Genomic DNA, 20666 nt, shown 5'->3' with positions numbered 1-20666 from the left:
CCTTTTTTGTGTTCACCACCAACTATATTATGAATAAATTGGAATTCAACATGACCCAACTGTTGAATGAACTGCAAACATTTGAGTCTATTAATAAATCCATTACAAAAGAGACTGAAGCAAATGTGGTAGAGGAGAAATCTTCAAACTCTGAGGAGAAATCCAAGAAAAGAAAGAAGAACAATAACAAGGACAAAGGAAAAGGGAAAAAAGTCCAATAAAGGCAAGAAGGCACCAAAAGCCAAGGAGACCAAAATTGACAACAGCTCCAAGAAGAAAGAACCAAAAGGAAAATGTTTCCACTGTGGAGTTTAAGGTCATTGGAAGAGAAATCGCAAGAAGTATCTCTCTGAGCTGAAAAAGAAAGGTAAATATGATTTACTTGTACTTGAAGCTTGTGTAGTGGAAGACGATATGTTATCCTGGGTTTTAGATTCAGGAGTCACTAACCATGTTTGTTCTTCCATGTAGATACTTGAGTCATCAAATGAGCTGACAGATGGCGAGGTGACCATGCGAGTTGGAAGTGGAGCGCTCGTTTCAGCAAGAGCAAAGGGAACAGTCCATTTAAATTTTGGGAACAAGTATTTAGTTTTGAACAATGTTTATTTTATTCCTTGATTTTCTAGAAACTTAGTTTCTTTATCTATGTTGCATGAACAATATTTTGATATTTCTTTTAGTAATAATGCGATTGTTATTTCAAATAATGGTTTCAAAATATGTCAAGCAGAACATAATAACGGACTGTATATGCTCAAACCAAATGAATGAAAGCTCAATAATTCAGAATTATTTAAAGTAGCAAAACTGCGAGGTAACAAAAGACAAAAAGTTTCAAACGAGGATGACACATATCTTTGGCATCTTAGACTTGGTCATATAGGTCTAGATAGGATAAATCGGTTAACAAAAGATGGACCTTTGAGAGAACTAAGAGTTGGAACTCTTTCGGTTTGTGAATCTTGTCTAGAATGAAAAATGGCCAAATGTCCTTTCTCAACGAAAGGAAATAGAGCCCAAGAACCTTTGGAGCTTGTACATAGTGATGTGTGTGGTCCAATAAATGTACAAGCAACAGCTGGGTATGTGTATTTCATCACTTTTATTGATGATTACTCAAGACATGTTCATACTTACCTAATGCTTAGGAAATCTGAAACCTTTGGTAAGTTTCAAGAATTCAAAGCTGAGGTTGAGAAGTAGTTAGGTAAGACTCTAAAGACACTTCAATCTGATCAAGGTGGAGAATATTTGGATTTAGAATTCAAAGATTTCTTGCTGGAGCATGGTATTCTATCCTAACTCACAGTACCAAGAACGCCACAACAAAATGGTGTTTCTGAAAGAAGAAACATGACCTTGTTGGACATGGTCAGATCTATGTTACGCTACTCTTCACTTCCCCTCTCATTCTGGGGATATGCACTTCAAACAACGATGTACATTTTGAATGTAGTCCCATCTAAGACCATTAACAAAATGCCACTGGAACTGTGGAATGGAAACAAACCTAGTTTGCACCATTTCCGCATTTGGGGCTGTCTTGCCCATGTTCTTAGACCTAAATTAGGGAAACTTGAATCAAGGTTGCAAGTGTGCATTTTTGTTGGCTACGCTCCAGAAATAAGAGGTGGTTATTTCTATAGCCCCAAGGATCAAAAGGTATTTGTTTCCACAAATGCAACCTTCCTTGAAGATGACTATATGAATAACTATAAACCTTAGAGTTAGGTAGTATTGAAGGAATTCACAACTAATAAGATTCCATCACAATCATCTTCATCATTAAATGATAAGCGACAAACTGAGGAAACCATGATTCCTAGAAAAGAAACCTCGGTGCAACGTCGTAGTGGGAGGATTATGAGACAACCTACTTGCTACGAACATGAGGCACATGCCCTTGTTTCTGATACAGACAAGGATGATCCATTAACCTTTACAGAGGCAATTGATGATCTTGAAAATGAGAATTGGCAAGAAGCCATGAACCAAGAAATAGAATCGATGTGTTCCAATTCTGTTTGGGAACTTATGGATCCACCTGAAGATGTCAGGCCCATAGGGTGTAAGTGGATATACAAGAAGAAAAGAGGTATGGATGGGAAAGTAGAGACTTTCCACTCAGAGAGAAGGTGTTGATTATGAAGAAACATTTTCTCCTGTGGCCATGCTTAAATCCATTTGTATCCTTTTACCCATAGCGACTGCCAATGATTATGAGATATGGAAAATGGACGCCAAGAAAACATTTTTGAATGTCTATCTTGATGAAAGTATCTATATGGTACAACCAGAAAGGTTCATAAAGAATGGGGAAGGTTAAAAGATGTGCAAGTTGCTGAAATCCATGTATGGATTAAAACAAGCATCTAGATATGGGAATATCACTTTTGATGAAACAATTATAACATATGGTTTTGAATAGAATGTCGACGAAGCATGTGTGTATAAATACATCAAAGGAAAAGTGTTGGTTTTCTTAGTTCTTTACGTTGATGAAATTTTGCTCATGGGGAAAATGTAGAGACATTGTCAAACGTAAAGAAATGGTTAGCTGAAAAGTTTCAAATGAAAGATTTCGGCGAGGCGAGCTATGTTCTGGGAATCCAAATCCCAAGGGATAGGAAGAACAAGCTCTTGGCATTTTCTCAGGCTAATTATATAGATAAGGTGCTTGAAAGATTCTCTATGGAGAATTCCAAGAAAATTCAATTACCGATCATATATGGAATTGCTCTCTACAAGGAACAATGTCCCAAGACACCTCAGGAGGAAGAGGATATGAGAAAGTATCCCTATGCTTCAACAATTGGGAGTCTAATGTATGCTATGTTGTGTACTAGGCCCGACATATGTTATGTAGTTGGGATTGTGAGTCGTTATCAATCAAATCCTGGTTTGGAACACTAGATTGCAGTAAAGCACATTCTTAAGTATCTTAGGAGAACGGAAGGCTATATGCTGGTATATTCTGGGGTGAGCTAAACCCTGTTCGATACACTAATTCTAATTTCCAATCAGACAAAGACAGTCGAAAATTGACATCTGGGTCAGTGTTCACTCTCGGTGGAGGAGCTGTAGTCTTGAGAAGAATTAAGTAATCCAACATAGTTGATTCAACAATGGAAGTTGAATACATAGCGGCTTGTGAAGCAGCTAAGGAAGTAGTTTGGTTGAGGAAGTTCTACACTGATCTGGAAGTAATTCCAAATATGAATAAGACACTAATACTGTATTGTGACAACAGTGGAGCAGTAGCTAATTCCAAAGAACCTAGAAGCTACAAGAAAGGGAAGCATATAGAAAGGAAATACCATCTGGTAAGAAAGATTGTACACCGAGGTGATGTGACTGTTATGAAGATAGTGTCGGAACAGAACCTGGCTGACGCGTTAACCAAGACACTTCCTGCAAAGTTATTCATGGGTCACGTGCACAATATGGGATTAAGGGAAATGCCTCACTTGCTTTGAGGGAAAGTGGGAGATTGTTAGGATTAATTCCCTAAAAACATGTAAAGACATTTTATTGGTTTTAAATAAAAGTACAATTTTATTATATTTGAATGTTATAATTATTGTTTGAATTAATTATATAATAATATCAAGAAAAATTTCCTATTCATTCATGAGAATATGATCTTGTATTAGTACGTGAGAATTAAGATCATATATAATGAATACAATAGTCAGTAACATGTTAAAGTACGAAATCTTTAATGAACGGTTACTAGTACGGTTTGCCAAGCATACGAGAAGCAAGTAATCTAGATTCAGAAAACTGATGTGGATAGACATCTTAGTAAATGTGTTGTATATAATAGAGATTATATATGACAGTACCAATGAGAATTAATTATCTTTAAAAACTTGCCGTTTGACGTAAATATTTAATTCTTGTTGTTGACGGTGAAATCTCGTCAACGAAATTAGATCGGAAAACTCAAAGGTAAGTCAGGTGATGTTTATATAAGAACTAAGAATAAACTTTAAGGAAAAGTAAACACAGATAAATGATGGAGCAAGTCCTGGTATATTTCTCAATAGCCTCTCCTTACAATGAATTTTTTAACCCCTCATTCTGAGGGGTCAAGCCCCTTTTATAGCTGGGCTCTAATGGCCCCTTATACATGGTGGTCCCGTGAGACAAAATAGTACAAAAGTACACTGTCAGGGTAATAGCACAGGTGGCAGTGGTGTGGGAAGAGTGGTGGAGCAGAGGATCATAGTGTCAGCCTGGTACATAGTCTGAGGCGTGCATATAGTGCCTCCACTCTCTGGACTGATCCGTACCTCCACTACCTGTGTGGTACAGGTGTCAGGGTCATGCTTCTGTCCTCCCCATGGTTGTACGTCATGCACCCGTACACGTACGGGTACTATGTACCCAATGGTTATTCCACGTCCTACTAAGTGTAGGGAAGCTCAGGAAGAGAGATAAGGCTTCTTCAACGGGGCCTGCTGCGTGTGTGATGAGGCATGACGCCTACAAATGAGATGAGGGGCTTATCTTGTGAAACCATCACTTTGCATCCCCCATACTACGCGGCTCCTGATATATGGCCGAAGGGTGTTTAGTGGAGGCTATGTCTCTTGAGGCCTTTGACGTGGCCGGTGAGTGAAGCGAGGCACACGTGGCCCTTGGGCGAAGCCTTTGAGGACGAGGCCGCTATATACACGCGTGATTCTTGGGCGAGACCCTTGAGGGCGTGGCCGCTAGGCATGCGTGACCCTTGGGCAAAGCCTTTGGGGGCGAGGTGAGGTGACCTCACTGCGAGCCCTTGGTGCGCGCGGGCGCGAGGCCCATGTGCGCGCGGGGCGCGAGGCCCCTGGTGCGCGCGGGCGAGAGGCCCCTGGTGCGCGCGGGCGTGAGGACCCTGTGCGCGCGGGGCACGAGGCCCCTGGTGCGCGCGGGCGCGAGGCCCATCTGCGCGCGGGGCGCGAGGCGCATGTGCGCGCCGGCGCGAGGCCCCTGGTGCGCGCGGGGCGCGAGGCCCCTGGTGCGCGCGGGCGCGAGGCCCATGTGCGCGCGGGGCGCGAGGCCTCTGGTGCGCACGGGGCGTGAGGCCCCTGGTGCGCGCGGGGCGCAAGGCGCATGTGTGCGCGGGCGCGAGGCCCCTGGTGCACGCGGGGCGCAAGGCCCATGTGCGCGCGGGGCGCGAGGCCCCTGGTGCGCGCGGGGCGCGAGGCGCATGCCTTGGTGAGACATGGGATACATCCTAGGTGCGAAATGTCTTCTTGGCGTGAGGTCCTTGGTGTGGGACACCTCGGGGCAAGGCTAGGCGCATGAGGTGTTGGCATGCGCGGGGTGCAACGGGGTGCTGCTGGAGTAGTGTTCGCGAGGCTGGGGCCTTAACTTCGAGGGGCATGGATAAGGGCCATGTGTGCATGACAAAGGCGTCTAACAAGGTGATGCGGCTTGGGGGCCTGGAATGACCTCGTGAGGCCTATAGCCCTGCGAGTGTTTAACACTTTGATGGCCTATAATAACCTTCTGCCTTCATCGCGTACTTGGCGCCTTTGGTGCCCCTTAGCTGTTTACTTCTTTAAGGGACTAGAAACTTCTTTTGTTTTTCTTACTTGGTGGATTTTTGGCATCCACACTTGTCATAATAGATGATCATTTGTAGATCAGTCTAAATCCTAAGTATTCATGAACTCCTGTTTATGTTTATTGGATCTTTGGATTCACTCGTTAAGGTCTCTTAGAAAAATGAGGCTAATGACTTTTGTTTTGGAGATTGAATTGTTGGGGTTTTATGCCCTAATTAAAACCCAAATTCTTTGTAATCTCATTTTATTATCAATAAAAGAATAGAAATCATTTTTTGACTTGGTCAATCACTTTTCTCACATGTTTTATTTTCATGATTATTTGTTTAATATAAACTTCTATTAAATCCTGAGCATATAGCTAATCTTATTTATAGTGACGTAATCACAGTGGAATATAAATATGATTATATGTTCAAAATAAGTTAGTCCTAAGATTAGTCAGTGCACTGGATTTACATTGACTTGCCAATCTACGATATGATCTACTTACACATTACAGTGTTATGTTCTTTCCAGAACATTAGCAAAGTAGATAAGATCGGATGTATATGTTACATCGGACAGGACCGATATTGACAGTTGATAAGATAAGTAAACATACCGTTATTATCTATTCTAGTCATATCATATAGTTGACCATAGGTCAATTCATTCTCAATTCTGAGTGGTTAGTATTCTAACTGATTGTATTATTTGAGTTCTTTGACTTGTTCATTACCAGCTTACCCTACGGACTAGCCCATACTTACATCTTGGGAACTCGGTAGTATAATTGAGTGGGAGTGTTAATCATAGATATGAACATCTATAGCTTCTGATGAAGAAGTGAAACGATGGTTTCCTTTTAGTTTGGTTCAAGGTGTTAAATGATAGAGATCTCATTTCAGTAATTAAATTAGTTTACTGAAATATCATTTACAAGGAACTAAGTGTTTTAAGGATAAATTACAATGAGGGGTAAAACGGTATTTTAGTCCTATCTCATTGTAGACCGTCTATAGAGGATTGAGTGAAAATTATGGTTGTAACAATGGATAATTAATAGCGTATCTATATTTGTTATAAAGCGTTCTATGAATTCAAGAGTGCAATTCCAAGTCTATAGTGGAGTCACGAGGAATTAAAAAGTTACTAAATTTATTTGTTAGATTTATGATAACTTATTGGAGCTTGATTTCATAGGCCCATGGTCCCCATGGTCCCCATTGTACCTTGGATAAAATCATCTAGATAGTCTCAATTAATTGATTTAATCATTAATTAGAATTATCAAAGTTGACCAGGTCAATTTTGGATAGTTTCACAGAGTTGTGTAATTTTGAGAAGAAAAGAGAAATTATGGCATATTTATTAATTAAGATAAATTGGTATCTAAATTAATAAATAAGTTTAAATCAAGGTTCAAATTATAAATAATTAATTTGATAAATGATTTAAATAATTATTTAATTAATTAAATCAATAGAAAATAATACATGCCTGGATTTTAAGTCCAATGGGCTTATAATCAAATGGGAAATTTCACAGGCCTATAGCCCATGATAATTTCGACCTAGGGCTTCAAAATAGCTATTATTTTATTGATTTTTTAATTAAATTAAATGACCTAATTGAGTCTATAAAAGGAGTGCTTATAGAGAAGTCAAAACATAAGTTTGTAAGTCACAAGTCAGATTTTCTGATAGTTTTAGATTCTCTCTAAACACAAGTCCTTTTCTAAACCTCTTTGTTATTTTCTCTTCTTCTCTCTATATCTATCTCATGTGTTGAGAATTGCCCACACTAGTCTAGGTGGTTCTAAGGATACATTGGAAGATTGTGAAGAAAATAGAAGATCGGTTCAATTTCTTGATAATACTCTGCGACAGAAAGGATACAAGAGTTAGAGAAATTGAAGGAAGGACTCTTTAATTCCGCTGCGTATACTGTAAGTATTCTATTTTTTGTTTCTCTTTGAATTCAATTTTAGAAACATGTTTTAGGCTATCTTGTATTAATTTGTTTGATATTAGTTATACATGAAAATAAATAAAGATCCTGTATAAGTTTTTTCCAACATGAATATCATGGATGGTGTTGACCCTGATTTTGACCAACCGACAGGGAGTCAGAATATGCTTGATGTGAATGAATGCGTTGAAAAGAACGTAATAGCGAAAAGGATAAGAACACGATATTTTATAGTGGTTCAGCCCCAGGATCTGGTAATAACCTACGTCTACTTAGATTGTTATTGATGTGAGAATCAAAGGAGTGATCAAAGAACTAGGGTTCAATGAGTTTCACTAAACTCTGAAGAACAATACAATATTTCCGGTAGAATTACTCTAGTCTCAAATGATTCAAGAGCCAAAAGTCCCTTCCTTGAGCTATCTTTCTCTATTTATAGGCTCAAGGGGGATTACATGAATTTGTTACAGATATTCTCTCCTAAATAATCGGATACTAGGAGATTGTGGGAGTTAATTTCGGGATATACAAAGATCTTTATTGGAACATCATGCTGCTTGCGGAACCATCGACCAGACTGGTCGCAAGAAAGACTGGGCCGCCTACTGCCTATAATGTGCCTTCTGGTCGATATACTAGCAGAGTTCCTCCAAATGTCAGCCATGTGTCCAGGGATCACTTGCCACGTCATAAATGCCAGTTTTTTGGATAACATTTGCCCCCCCAAGTTTATTTATTACGAGCAATAAATAAACTTTTGAGTAAATGACCCTTCGGTGACCCCGCCATATGTGTCAGAACCCTTCGTGTGTTCTTGGAAAAAGCAACCTACTCTTGTCTAATCATGACTTTTTGGTTCCCCAGTAATAATTCGACGGCTATCTCGCTTCCCGATACTTTGAAAAAGGGGAAACTGATGATTACACCTTTTTTAATGCCACAGACAAACTTATATAACGTCTCTGAAGTTTTTCTTTTTCTTTTTACGCACGCCATTACTCATTCCTGAAACCCTAAAACAAGAGCTTCCATCTTCTTCCAGAGACCGTCCTTCTGCATTTTCAAGACTCAGCCCGAGAGTTCCTTGATCTTTGAAAACTCTTACCAATCTCGATGACCTTCTTTCTGGTAAGTCTTCGAACCTTTATGTTTCATATTTTCGTAATGCATGCTCCTGTATGTTGACTATTGAGTTTATCTGCTTCTGGGTTGAGATGTTTGTCAATAGAATGTCTTGTGGGTGAAAAAAGTTACGAGTTAGTTTGATAGTTGAGATCATACTTTTAGGACGTAAAACCGAAGTAAAAATTTGATTTTTAGACCAGTCGAAAAATAAGTTTTTCCCGCCCTAAGGGGAGTTGAAAAAGCTTTTACGAAAAACTTTTTGCTTTCACCCTTTGATCCGTTTTTTCAAACTGTTCGTGTGAGAAATTTTAGCCTTTTGCTAGAATGCTGCTGTATAAAAGCTTAACTTTTATACTCGATTAGTGTTATTCTAGAAGGTCTTAAAAAATTCTCTATCCTCACCTCCCCATTCTTCTGTTTGCAGACTTTAATGCCAGATTTGTGGGGAGGTGAATGGCCCATCGAAGATGATCTTCTTGCGCAACTGCTCGAAGGCGAAGAACAACCGACCGACCGAATTCACGAGATCCCCTTTTCACGATCTTCTCCTAGACTTTGCCCATCTCTTCCGCAAATGGCCCATTCTAAATCCTTAGGCAAGAAAAGACCCAAGTCGGAAGATAGCCCAAACTCTCCTGCCCAGCCTGATTCACAGGCTTGGGTTCCCTCGACCAGTGGTCGAGAAAATCCTGCTCCTGACCCTAATATCCAAACTGGAGCCCGCCCTCACCATCAGAATCTGCCTGATGTCGAGTGGTATCTCTCGCCGCCCAGCCAAGTGACTCCTCGGATGCTTGCCAACTACCTTAGGAAGTATCCTTTCACAGGGGTCAATCTTAAAATTCTGGCTGCAGACCAAAGAGCTAACCTCCCCGGAGGTGTATACAGTGCCTGGTCTCGGTATCACATAGAGGCGGGGGTACCCTCCCTCTACATCCTTTTTATCAGGGGGTGGCCGACAATTTTGGTGTCGCCCCCTTCCAAATTACTCCGAATGGATATAGAATGCTGGCCGCACTCTATATCCTGTACAAACTCAAAAAATGGCCAGAACCTACCCCACATGAGGTCAATTATCTCTTCGACCTCAAGTCAAACCCTCAGCAGTACGGGACGGGCTTCTTCCATCTTTGTCACTAGGAGACCAGCCGGACGTTCCTGAGTGACACCACGCACATATCCAATGTGGGGCAGTACAGCAAGGAGTACTTCCTTACTCCGAACATGAACATCAACAACCTGGCCTTCGCTCGAGGAGGTAAGTGCTGTTTTTACTAGTCGACACTTTTCAACAACAAAATTTCCTTCATCTTTCTTAAAGTACTCTTTGTCTTTCAGGCCCATGGTTACATCCGACCCCAACACCAGACATGGTGTTGAGGTCCAATGCATTGGCCAGGATGACAGACGCAGAAAAAGCGTCAAGTCCCTGGTTACTGATGAAAATTTGAGGCTATCTGGCCTCCTGGCTCCTCGCCATGAAACAAGAGGACCTGTGGTTGCCGATGCCACTGCCGAGGGGGTTCCCGAGCAGCAACCCCCTGCGTCCCCTCCACGAAGGAGGCCGACGAGGTTAAAATCAGGGAGCCCACGGGCAATCCTTCTGTAGAAAGGCCTTCTGCTCCCCAAGGCAAGGGGAAACAAAAGGCAAAAGAGCCGGTTGTGGACTTGGGGGAATCCTCTGATGAGAACGGTAAAGTTATTTTGCTTTTAAATAGCTTGCCAATTCCCTGTCACTTGTTTGACGGGGAGGGCAACTTTACGTATACTCTAAATCTAGGGCCATACTTCTTCATGCCAGATAGTGAGTGTGTGACTAATAGAGTCAATAGTGTAGCGACCAGTAGTTGTAGCTCGGGTATTAAACTTTGTGACCTCTTTTCTGTTTTATCGAGAGTTTTTATCTGCCTTTATCTTATCATTTGCATGTGTTTACTTGTATGCAGATATGGCCACTCCCAACATCTTTGACTTATATCAGGCTGAGGAGGAAGTAGAGGTTCCTCTGGTTCGGCAGAAGTCATCTAGGAGACACAACGGCGAATCGAGCCAAGGACCTCCTGCCAAAAAGAGTCGAACAGAAGATCCTCCTAAGGATGTGCCAACTGGGCAAACCTCTGCCCAGCCTTCGGCTCCTGCTGAGAAGGAGACTCCGCCTACCCCGACAAATCCTCCGCCCGCATTTGCCAAAGAACAAACCCAACGGGACGAAGCCCTCGGGGCCAAACTCTCAAACCGCGCCTTACGAGCAGCCAAGGGCTGCCTTGCACACATCGTGAGGTACGACTGTTGCAAGGACGCGATGGCTGAGGCAGAGACCATGGGGGTCGACCAAATCCTGAACAAGGCCCTCAATGAAATGGCCAGCGTAAGTGCTTCTTACTTCTTTGGCCTTAGTCTTTTATTCTTCGCAACAGGCGCTAACTTTCTCTTTTTCCCACAGGCTTTGCTGACTGCAACTGCTGCTCGTATCCGCGCCCAAGCCACCATCGACCAGGCTCGGGCAAAGGCTATCGAGAGGCACCAGGCGAAAGTTGCTGAGGAGCTTCAGGCTGCAGAGGCTAGGCATGCGAAGGAGTTGGAGGCGATCACCCAGCAAAAGGATGCTGCAGTGACCAAGCTGGCGGAGGTCGAAGCCTCGAAGGCGACATTGAGGAAATAGAGGGAGGAGTATCAGGAGGCCAGCCGAGTCCAATATCGAGAATGCAAGAGACTAGGTGAGGAGCTACTCTTGAGAGCCAAGTAGAGCAGCTGAAGCTTTCAAATGCCAAAGATTTGGAAAGGTACAAGAACGCGATGCTCCGGTGTTTTTACAACTTCTGGAAAAACAATCAGGGCGCCAACTTCGGCTATCTTTCAGAAGATGTTAGAAATGCTGAGCTAGCCCACTGCACTGCTCAATTGGCTGAAGAGGAGGCAAGAGCAAGGATTCCTGCTTCCCCAAGCATCGCTGGCGCAGAGGAAGAAGGAGTTGTTGAGGATGCGACCAATCAGAATGCTGATAAAGACCCTCCTGCTCCTAATGCCTCTTGAGCTTTTATTATTATTTTTTCTTTCTTTAATTACACGACCCACGGGTCGTGATATAAAGACAATATCTTTTTTGAATTTGCTACATGGGCAGCAAACTTTTCTTTTATTCGAACAATTACATCCAAACAGTGATGCTTGCGGTGTAAAAGATTGCCTTATAATGTTATAATATTTTCATTTACTATAACATTTGTCCGTATGACCGGACTTAGCATAATACTTTGGCTTGATTTAACATAATATAAATTTTGAAAAATACTCTATGTACCTTAGCATGCTTTCACTCATTTTGTTCATGTGTTTACATACCTCATGGTACGCTTTGCTATTGACGTGCCTTATATGCCCCCCAAGTGATCGAGGAGCTTTAGGTCCTTGGTCACTTGCCTTGACCACGACCTATTCGAACATTTCTGCTCGGTAGGAAACATAATACTTGTAATACAGCAAAACAACACACGTAATGAACAAATACTTGTAAAAATAAATTTACAAAGGTTGGCAAGAACGACTGGCTGCGCACAGTCCCTTATAATCTCGTATTAAAAATGGACTAAACATGTCTTTACGAGTGATCCTAAAATAGGATCTTACATATATGAGCAATTGGCCATACAACGTGGCTAACCCTCTTTGCAAAACTTGTAAAAAAGTAAAATTTAATACAAGCCAGTTCTTTAAAAAGGACTGTTCACTGATAATACTTGCGCAGGTGTTCTCCATTCCAATATCGTGGAATGAGATCTCCGTTTAAGCGTGCAAGTTTGTAGGTGCCCGGATGAAGGACTTCTTCAATCTGGTAAGGTCCTTCCCAATTAGGTCCGAGTACTCCAACAGTGGGGTCGCGGGTATTTAAGAAAACTCGTCGTAGAACCAAGTCTCCGACGTTGAATTTTCTTTCTTTGACTTTTGAGTTAAAGTACCGGGCGACCTTTTGCTGGTAAGTAGCAACTCGGAGTTGGGCCTTCTCCCGTATCTCGTCGATTGAGTCTAGGGACTCCATCATCAGTTGGCTGTTTTGATCCTGGTCGTATGTTATGCGTCGATGTGAGGGGGGATCTAACTCGACAGGTAACATAGCCTCATATCCATAGGTCAAGGAAAATGGGGTATGACCTGTTGCTGTTCGGTGAGACGTTCTATACGACCAGAGGACTTCAGGCAGTTGCTCTGGCCATGCTCCTTTAGCGTCTTCAAGCCTCTTCTTCAGGGTGTCCTTAAGGGTTTTATTCATGGCCTCGACCTGCCCGTTTGCTTGGGGATGCGCAACTGAAGAAAAGCTTTTAATAACTCCGTGCCTTTCACAGAAGTCGGTGAATAATTCGCTGTCAAATTGGGTTCCGTTGTCTGAAACTATCTTTCGGGGAAAACCATAGCGGCAAACAATGTTCTTGATGACAAAGTCAAGAACTTTCTTGGTCGTTATGGTGGCGAGTGGTTTAGCCTCGGCCCATTTAGTGAAGTAATCGACTGCCACGACTGCGTACTTTACTCCACCTTTTCCCGTTGGTAGGGATCCAATCAAATCTATCCCCCATACCGCAAAAGGCCATGGACTTTGCATTTGTTTCAACTCGTTTGGAGCTGCTCGTGGAATTTTGGAGAACCTTTGACATTTATCGCATCTTCGTACAAATTCCATCGAATCTTCGTTCATAGTTGGCCAGAAGTAGCCTTGCCTTAGAATTTTCTTTGCCAAACTCTGCCCCCCAGCATGATCCCCGTAGAAGCCTTCATGCACCTCTTTCACGAGTTCCTTAGCCTTTTCTGGCGTAACGCATCTGAGCAGTGGCATTGAATACCCCCTTCGGTACATAACACCATCGACCAGTATGTACTTGGCGGCCTGCCTTTGTAGAGTTCTGGCTCTGTTTCTATCCGTTGGTAGCATACCGTTTGTCAGATACTCCAAGTAAGGTGCCATCCATGTATCCTCTATTCAAATCTCCATACTGGTCTCGACTGCTTGTAGGCTTGGCTCATTCAATCTTTCTACTGGCACAATATTCAAAGTGTCAGCATCCTTCACGCTCGCGAGTTTGGCTAAGGCGTCTGCGTTTGAATTCTGATCCCGCGGTATTTGCTGGAGGGTGTACTTCGTGAACTGGGCTAGCAAGTCCTTTGTTTTATTCAAGTAGGCCACCATTTTTAAGCCTCGCGCTTGATATTCTCCTAGAACTTGATTCACCACTAGATGTGAGTCACTGTAAATATCAAGCGTCTTTATGCTCATGTCTTTCGCCATTCGCAATCCAGCGAGGAGTGCTTCGTATTCGGCTTCATTGTTTGACGCGGTGAAGTCGAACCTGATGGCGCAGTGAAATCGATGCCCTTCCGGCGTTATCAATATCACTCTCGCTCCAGCGTGGGATTCGTTGGATGACCCATCCGTGAATAACTTCCACGAAGGAGCTTTCTCTTGAGGCTCAGGCGCACTAGGCGATTCGCACTGCTCGCTGTCTGGGAGTTCGGTGAACTCTGCGATAAGGTCAGCCAAGACTTGTCCTTTTACTGCTGTTCGCGGCGAATATGTGATCTCGAACTGCCCTAGTTCGACTGCCCATTTTAATAATCGCCCAGCCGCCTCTGGTTTTTGGAGGACTTGCCGAAGGGGCTGGTCAGTTAAAACTGTGATAGGATGGGCTTGGAAGTAAGGGCGCAGCTTCCTAGAGGCCAGGATTAAGCAATATGCTAACCTTTCGATGGGTGGATATCTCAGTTCTGCCCCGATCAGCCTTTTGCTAACATAGTAGACTGCTTTTTGTACGTCTTCTTCCTTTCATACTAGGACCGCGCTAGCAGCAACTTCAGTAATCGCCAGGTAAATAAACAAAGTCTCTCCTTCGATTGGCTTTGATAAAACGGGAGGCTGTGCCATATGGGCTTTCAATGCCTGGAAAGCTTGCTCGCAGTCTCCTGTCCACTCAAACTTCTTATTGCCCCTATGTAGATTGAAAAAAGGGACGCATTTGTCTGTTGACTTTGAAATAAATCTACTTAGGGCTGCGATTCTCCCGGTTAAACTCTATACATCTTTGATTCTTTCTGGCGACTTCATGTCGATCAGGGCTTTTATCTTGTCGGGGTTGGCCTCGATTCCTCTTGAATTTACAATGAACCCCCAAAACTTCCCTGATCCAACTCCGAAGGAACATTTGAGAGGATTTAATTTCATCTGGTACTTGTTTAGTACATCAAAACATTCTTGCAAATCCTTCTCATGTCCTTCTGCCTTTTTAGACTTTACCAGCATGTCGTCCACGTATACTTCCATGTTTAATCCGATCAGCTCCTTAAACATGTGGTTGACTAGTCGCTGGTAAGTCGCACCTGCGTTTTTCAGTCTGAAGGGCATTATTTTGTAACAGTATAAGCCTGTATCGGTCTGAAAGCTGGTGTGATCCTCGTCAGGGGGATGCATGCTAATCTGATTGTAGCCCGAATATGCATCCATGAATGAGAGGATCTCATGCCCTGCAGTAGCATCGACCAGCTGGTCGATTCTTGGGAGTGGGAAGCAATCCTTTGGGCAGGCTTTATTGTGGTCTGTGAAATCCACGCAGGTTCGCCATTTGCTGTTAGGCTTGGGAACCAGCACTGGATTGGAGACCCACGATGGATAAAATGCCACCCTGATGAACCCATTTTCCTTTAATCTTTCAACTTCTTCTTTTAAGGCTCTCGACTGATCCTTATCGAGCAGCCTTCTTTTTTGTTGCACGGGTGGAAAAGTCTTGTCTATATTCAGGACATGGCTGATAACTACAGGGTCTATCCCAGCCATGTCTTTGTGCGACCAGGCAAAAACCTCCTGGTTCTTCCACAAAAATTCTACCAGTGCGTGCTTCGTGGTTGGCTCTAGGTTTTTTCTGACCTTCACAACTCTAGTCGGGTCTTTTTCGTTGAGTTGGGCCTCTTCCAGGTCCTCGACGAGTCCAACATTCTCTTCAAAATCCCCAAAGCAAGGATCTAGATCTCTATCCTCACTTTGGGCAACACCCTATTTGGTGACTTCATCACCGGATTGGGCTTGTGCATCAACTGCCATTTGCAACCTATCTGGGGTAGTGCTCTTCGATGTTCCCTTTTTCGCCTTCGTGATTGAGGCGTTATAGCACTCACTGGCTTCCCTCTGGTTCCCCAACACGCGTCCTACCCCTGCGTCCGTTGGGAACTTCATGGCTAAGTGCCACATAGAGGTGACGGCCCGTAGATCAACCAGTATAGGCCTCCCAATGACAGCATTGTACGCCGAAGGACAATTGACTACTACAAAAGTAGCGAGTAATGTCCTGGTAGCTGGCGCTGTACCTGTCGTCACTGGTAGTTTGATTGATCCGGCAGGGGCGAGTCCTTCACCAGAGAAGCCGTATATTGTTTGGTTGCAGAGCTCCAGGTCCTTAACGGACAGTTTCATGCGTTCCAGCGAAGATTTATACAGGATATTCACTGAACTCCCTGTATCGACCAGCACTCTCTTTACCATCATGTTGGCCATTTGGATGTCCACGACCAGCGGATCGGAATGTGGGAACCGGACGTGTTGGGCATCGCTATCAGAGAAGGTTATTTCGCACTCCTCTGATCGAGCCTTTTTTGGCGCGCGGTCTTCCACAGTCATCATCTCGATGTCCTGGTCATGGCGCAGAGTCCGAGCGTATCGTTCCCTGGCCTTTCCGCTATTTCTCGCGAGGTGCGGGCCTCCACAAATGGTTAAGAGTGTGCCAGTCACGGGGGCAGGCTACAAAGGTGGCGAGCGTTAGCGCGTGGGCGCTTGCTCGTTGCTACCCGGAGCTTCTCGTTGGGAATTTCCCGAGGCCCGTACGTATCTTCTCAAGTGTCCTTGTCTAAAAAGGAACTCGATTTCGTCTTTCAACTGGTTGCATTCGTTGGTGTCATGTCTGTAGTCGTTATGATAACGACAGAACTTGGTAGTGTCTCTTTTCGAAATATCCTTTCGAATGGGGGCAGGTTTCTTATAAGGCACACTGGAACTCGTGGCCTGATAAACCTCCCCCCGAGACTCAACAAGGGCAGTGTAGTTAGTGAATCGAGGTTCATAACGGTTACCCTTGGCTCGTTTATTGTCGGAGGTGGAAGGCTCATTGTGTGGCCGTTTTACACCATTCTTGCCATTTCCGTTACCGTTCCTGTTGCCTTTGCCGTTGCCGTTAGGTTTGGACCCATTGGCGGCTTTGGCGGGCTCGGTTGCTTTCTTATCCTTGCCTGAGGGCTTTCCATCATCGGCAATGGAATCTTCGAGCTTGATGTAACAATCAGCCCGGTCCAAGAATTCCTGGGTAATTCTAACCCCATCTTTGCGAAGGCTCTTCCAGAGGGGGGAACGACGCCTAATCCCTGCGATTATGGGCATCATTTTGCCTTCGTCCCCCACCATTTTTGCTCCAGCTGCTGCTCGCATAAAGCGCTGGATGTAGTCTTTCAGAGATTCTCCATCCTGCTGGCGAATTTCAACCAGCTGGTTTGCCTCGGTCGGATGCACACGACCTGCATAGAACTTTCCGTAAAGCTCCCTTATGAACATCTCCCAGGAAACTATGCTTGCAGGAGGGAACTTAAAAAACCACTCCTGCGCGGCCTCAGAAAGTGTCGCAGGGAAGATCCTGCATCGAGCGTCTTCAGACACTTTATGAATGTCCATCTGTATCTCAAACTTATTGACGTGAGATACCGGGTCACCGTACCCATCAAAATTTGGTAGCGTAGGCATTTTAAACTTGCTAGGAGTCTCTGCCATAGCTATCCTCTGGACGAAAGGAGTGCCTTTCCTCCTATCGTGGTCGATGTAAGATGTCCTTCCCCCGATCAGCTGTTGCACCGCCTGGTTGAGGGCATCTATCTGGGCCTGTACAGCGATAGGAATCGTTGTGGCCTCTGTCGCTGGGGGGACGTTCTCGCCATGCTGCTCGTGGCGATCGTTGAGTACATCTCTCAAATCCTCGTCTTTTCTCCGCTGCTCGCTACCCCCGAGCCGGTTGAAGACGTTATTCTGTCCGGATTGCCCCCAGCATCTCGTCTGCTGGGTTGGTCATCCTGAGGTGGTTGATTCCAGTTTCCACCTCTTTCGTCATTCCTCCGACCGACATTTCCCCTGCCGGAGTCGGCTTCATTATACCCATGGCCATCTCTGAATCTTGATTGGCTATGGTGGGATCGACTGTTCCCTCGATTTCCATCCCGGGCTGAAACGTCCCGAACGTTAGAGGGTGGCCTGCGCTGGTCGTTGTGTCCCCGTGCATTATCATGTCGTGGGGGACCCCGGACCGCAGAGCCTAACTCTGAGTTCCTCTTGTTACCAGGAGGATTCTGACCTCTGTTCGGTAGGTTCAGCTCGTCACCCCTATGGCGTCTAGGACTACGAGGGTGATGCCCGGTCCTATTCTGCCTATGATGCGGGGGATTTCCGCAACTAGCTTGGGATGGAGGCTGTGCCTCAGGGTCCAGTGGGACATCGTCATGGGGCACCTGAGGTTGCTCGAGCCTTTGTGGGCTCGAGGGTTGGATAGGCGGACTTGGATTGGGACCCCTTTGGGGGGGCTCATTTGCTGGTTGATCAGGCTGCGAGGCAGGTGCAGCTTGATTCCTAGTCAATTGGAAGGCTGCCTCGAGGGCTGCCATGGCTTCGTTCTGGCGGCGGTCCATCTCCGCCTGCCTTTCGCTTAACTCCGTGCACTGCCGTTCAATCTCCTGCTGCTGCCGCGCCATGATTTTGGTAGCACTTTCTTGGCTGGCTCTCAGATTGGCCAGCTCTTCATGCAACGCCCCCAGAGTACTCTTCAGCGTCGCGTCATCCATTTCTTCCTCCTCAAAGTCCAAATGTGGCTCATCCTCAGCTACGCTTGCAGGAGGAGGAGGAGGAGGCGGGTTTGATGGTCCAGCGGTGGCCGCCTGTCCAGTTTTCCTTGCAGTTTTCGCCATTGGTTTTCTCAACGGGGATAGATCAAGCTCTCAATGAAAGCACCAGAATGTTGACCCTGATTTTGGCCAACTGACACGGAGTCAGAATATGCTTGATGTGAATGAATGCGTTGAAAAGAACGTAATAGCGAAAAGGATAAGAACACGATATTTTATAGTGGTTCGGCCCCAGGATCTGGTAATAACCTACGTCCACTTAGATTGTTATTGATGTGAGAATCAAAGGAGTGATCAATGAACTAGGGTTTAATGAGTTTCACTAACCTCTGAAGAACAATACAATATTTCCTGTAGAATTACTCTAGTCTCAAATGATTCAAGAGCCAAAAGTCCCTCCCTTGAGCTATCTTTCTCTATTTATAGGCTCAAGGGGGATTACATGAATTTGTTACAGATATTCTCTCCTAAATAATCGGATACTAGGAGATTGTGGGAGTTAATTTTGGGATATACAAAGATCTTTATTGGAACATCATGCTGCTTGCGGAACCATCGACCAGACTGGTCGCAGGAAAGATTGGGCCGCCTACTGCCTATAATGTGCCTTCTGGTCGATACACTAGCAGAGTTCCTCCAGATGTCAGCCACGTGTCCAGGGATCACTTGCCACGTCATCAATGCCAGTTTTTTGGATAACAGATGGCTAGGAGCATGAATTACAATGTTGGAATCCATGCTTTCCTAACAGATCGAATATTGGTTCCCTTAAGGGTTGATTCTGGAACTGAATAATTATTGACCTCAAATCTATAATTAACTTATAGATTAATTATTCGCTAGTGAATTAATGGTACTTAAGGATCAAGAGGTAATTAGAAATGTAAAATGGTAATTTTGACCAGCTCTAATTAATGAACCAATAAATGGAGGACAAAACTACATATATTGATTATATCAATGGACTACTAGAGAAAACTTTGTAAATATAATTCTATAAATAGTAGAGTGCAATTCCATATTTATAGTGGAGTAATCATGGAATTAATAAATAAGATTATTAGATCAAAGAGTTTAATTAATGATCTGGTTTATTGGAGCTTCGTATTATAGGTCCATGGTCCCCAGATCACCTCTGTCCTACGCTGTCAAATGTAAGGATGTTAAAAGAAATATTTTTTAAGAGAAAAGACTAAGTTGCAAAGGAATTAATTTTCCAGGGCAAGGAAATAATTATTTGATAATTATGGGTAATTGATTAATTGTGAATTAATTAATTATTTAACTATAGTTTTTATTTTGAAAAACTATATGTTAAAATTAATATTAATCTTATTTGGATTAATATGAAGAGAGAAAATAATAAATATCTTATTTATTTAATTTAATTTAAAACTGATATTTAAAGTTAAAATTAATTTTGAATTAACTGATATTTATGTTGGAATAAATATCTTGTCTTAAAAGTTGATTAAACAAACAAATGAGAAAATTAGGGCAACGCGACACACACTGTACAATACAGTGTGTGGTTCCTAGCATCAGGGATTTTATCCCTAGGAATTGAATTTTGAATTTCAAATAAATTTGTTTAATCAGTTATTTAATTATTCTTTTTAAATATGATTTAAATAGACAATTAAATAAAAATATCTAATAATTTTTAATTTGAATTATATTTTAATTAAATAAAGATTATTTAATTAGATTAAATGTCTTTATAAATTTGATATACGTGATATTCATCAATATGATGGTTAATCAGACTCTCTCTCTAATACGATAGTTTTCTTTAAACCTGAAAACTATTCTAAACCTTCTCTCTGTCAAAACTCTCTAGATCTCATTTGTTGAGTACATCTAGGGAGTCACATAAATCAACATTTTGAATCATACGTGCCCACACACATCCTTGTGTGTTTGAGGATTGGTCTGGAAGATCAGGGTGTGAGATCTCAGAACACTGGATAGGAAGATCATTGATTTATACAGAAAGACTCAAGGACACTTGATAGGCTACAAGAGGTAATCCTTGATCTATTTGTATGTGATTTAATATTTATATATGTATATGATCTTGGCTTGTATTAATATTTATTAAAATGGGTCCATATATTCCGT

Source organism: Humulus lupulus, chromosome 1 (assembly GCF_963169125.1).
Source record: "Humulus lupulus chromosome 1, drHumLupu1.1, whole genome shotgun sequence".
In the NCBI taxonomy this organism is placed as follows: Eukaryota; Viridiplantae; Streptophyta; class Magnoliopsida; order Rosales; family Cannabaceae; genus Humulus; species Humulus lupulus.
The sequence above is the reverse complement of the archived record's forward strand: the minus strand, read 5'-3'. Positions refer to the sequence as shown.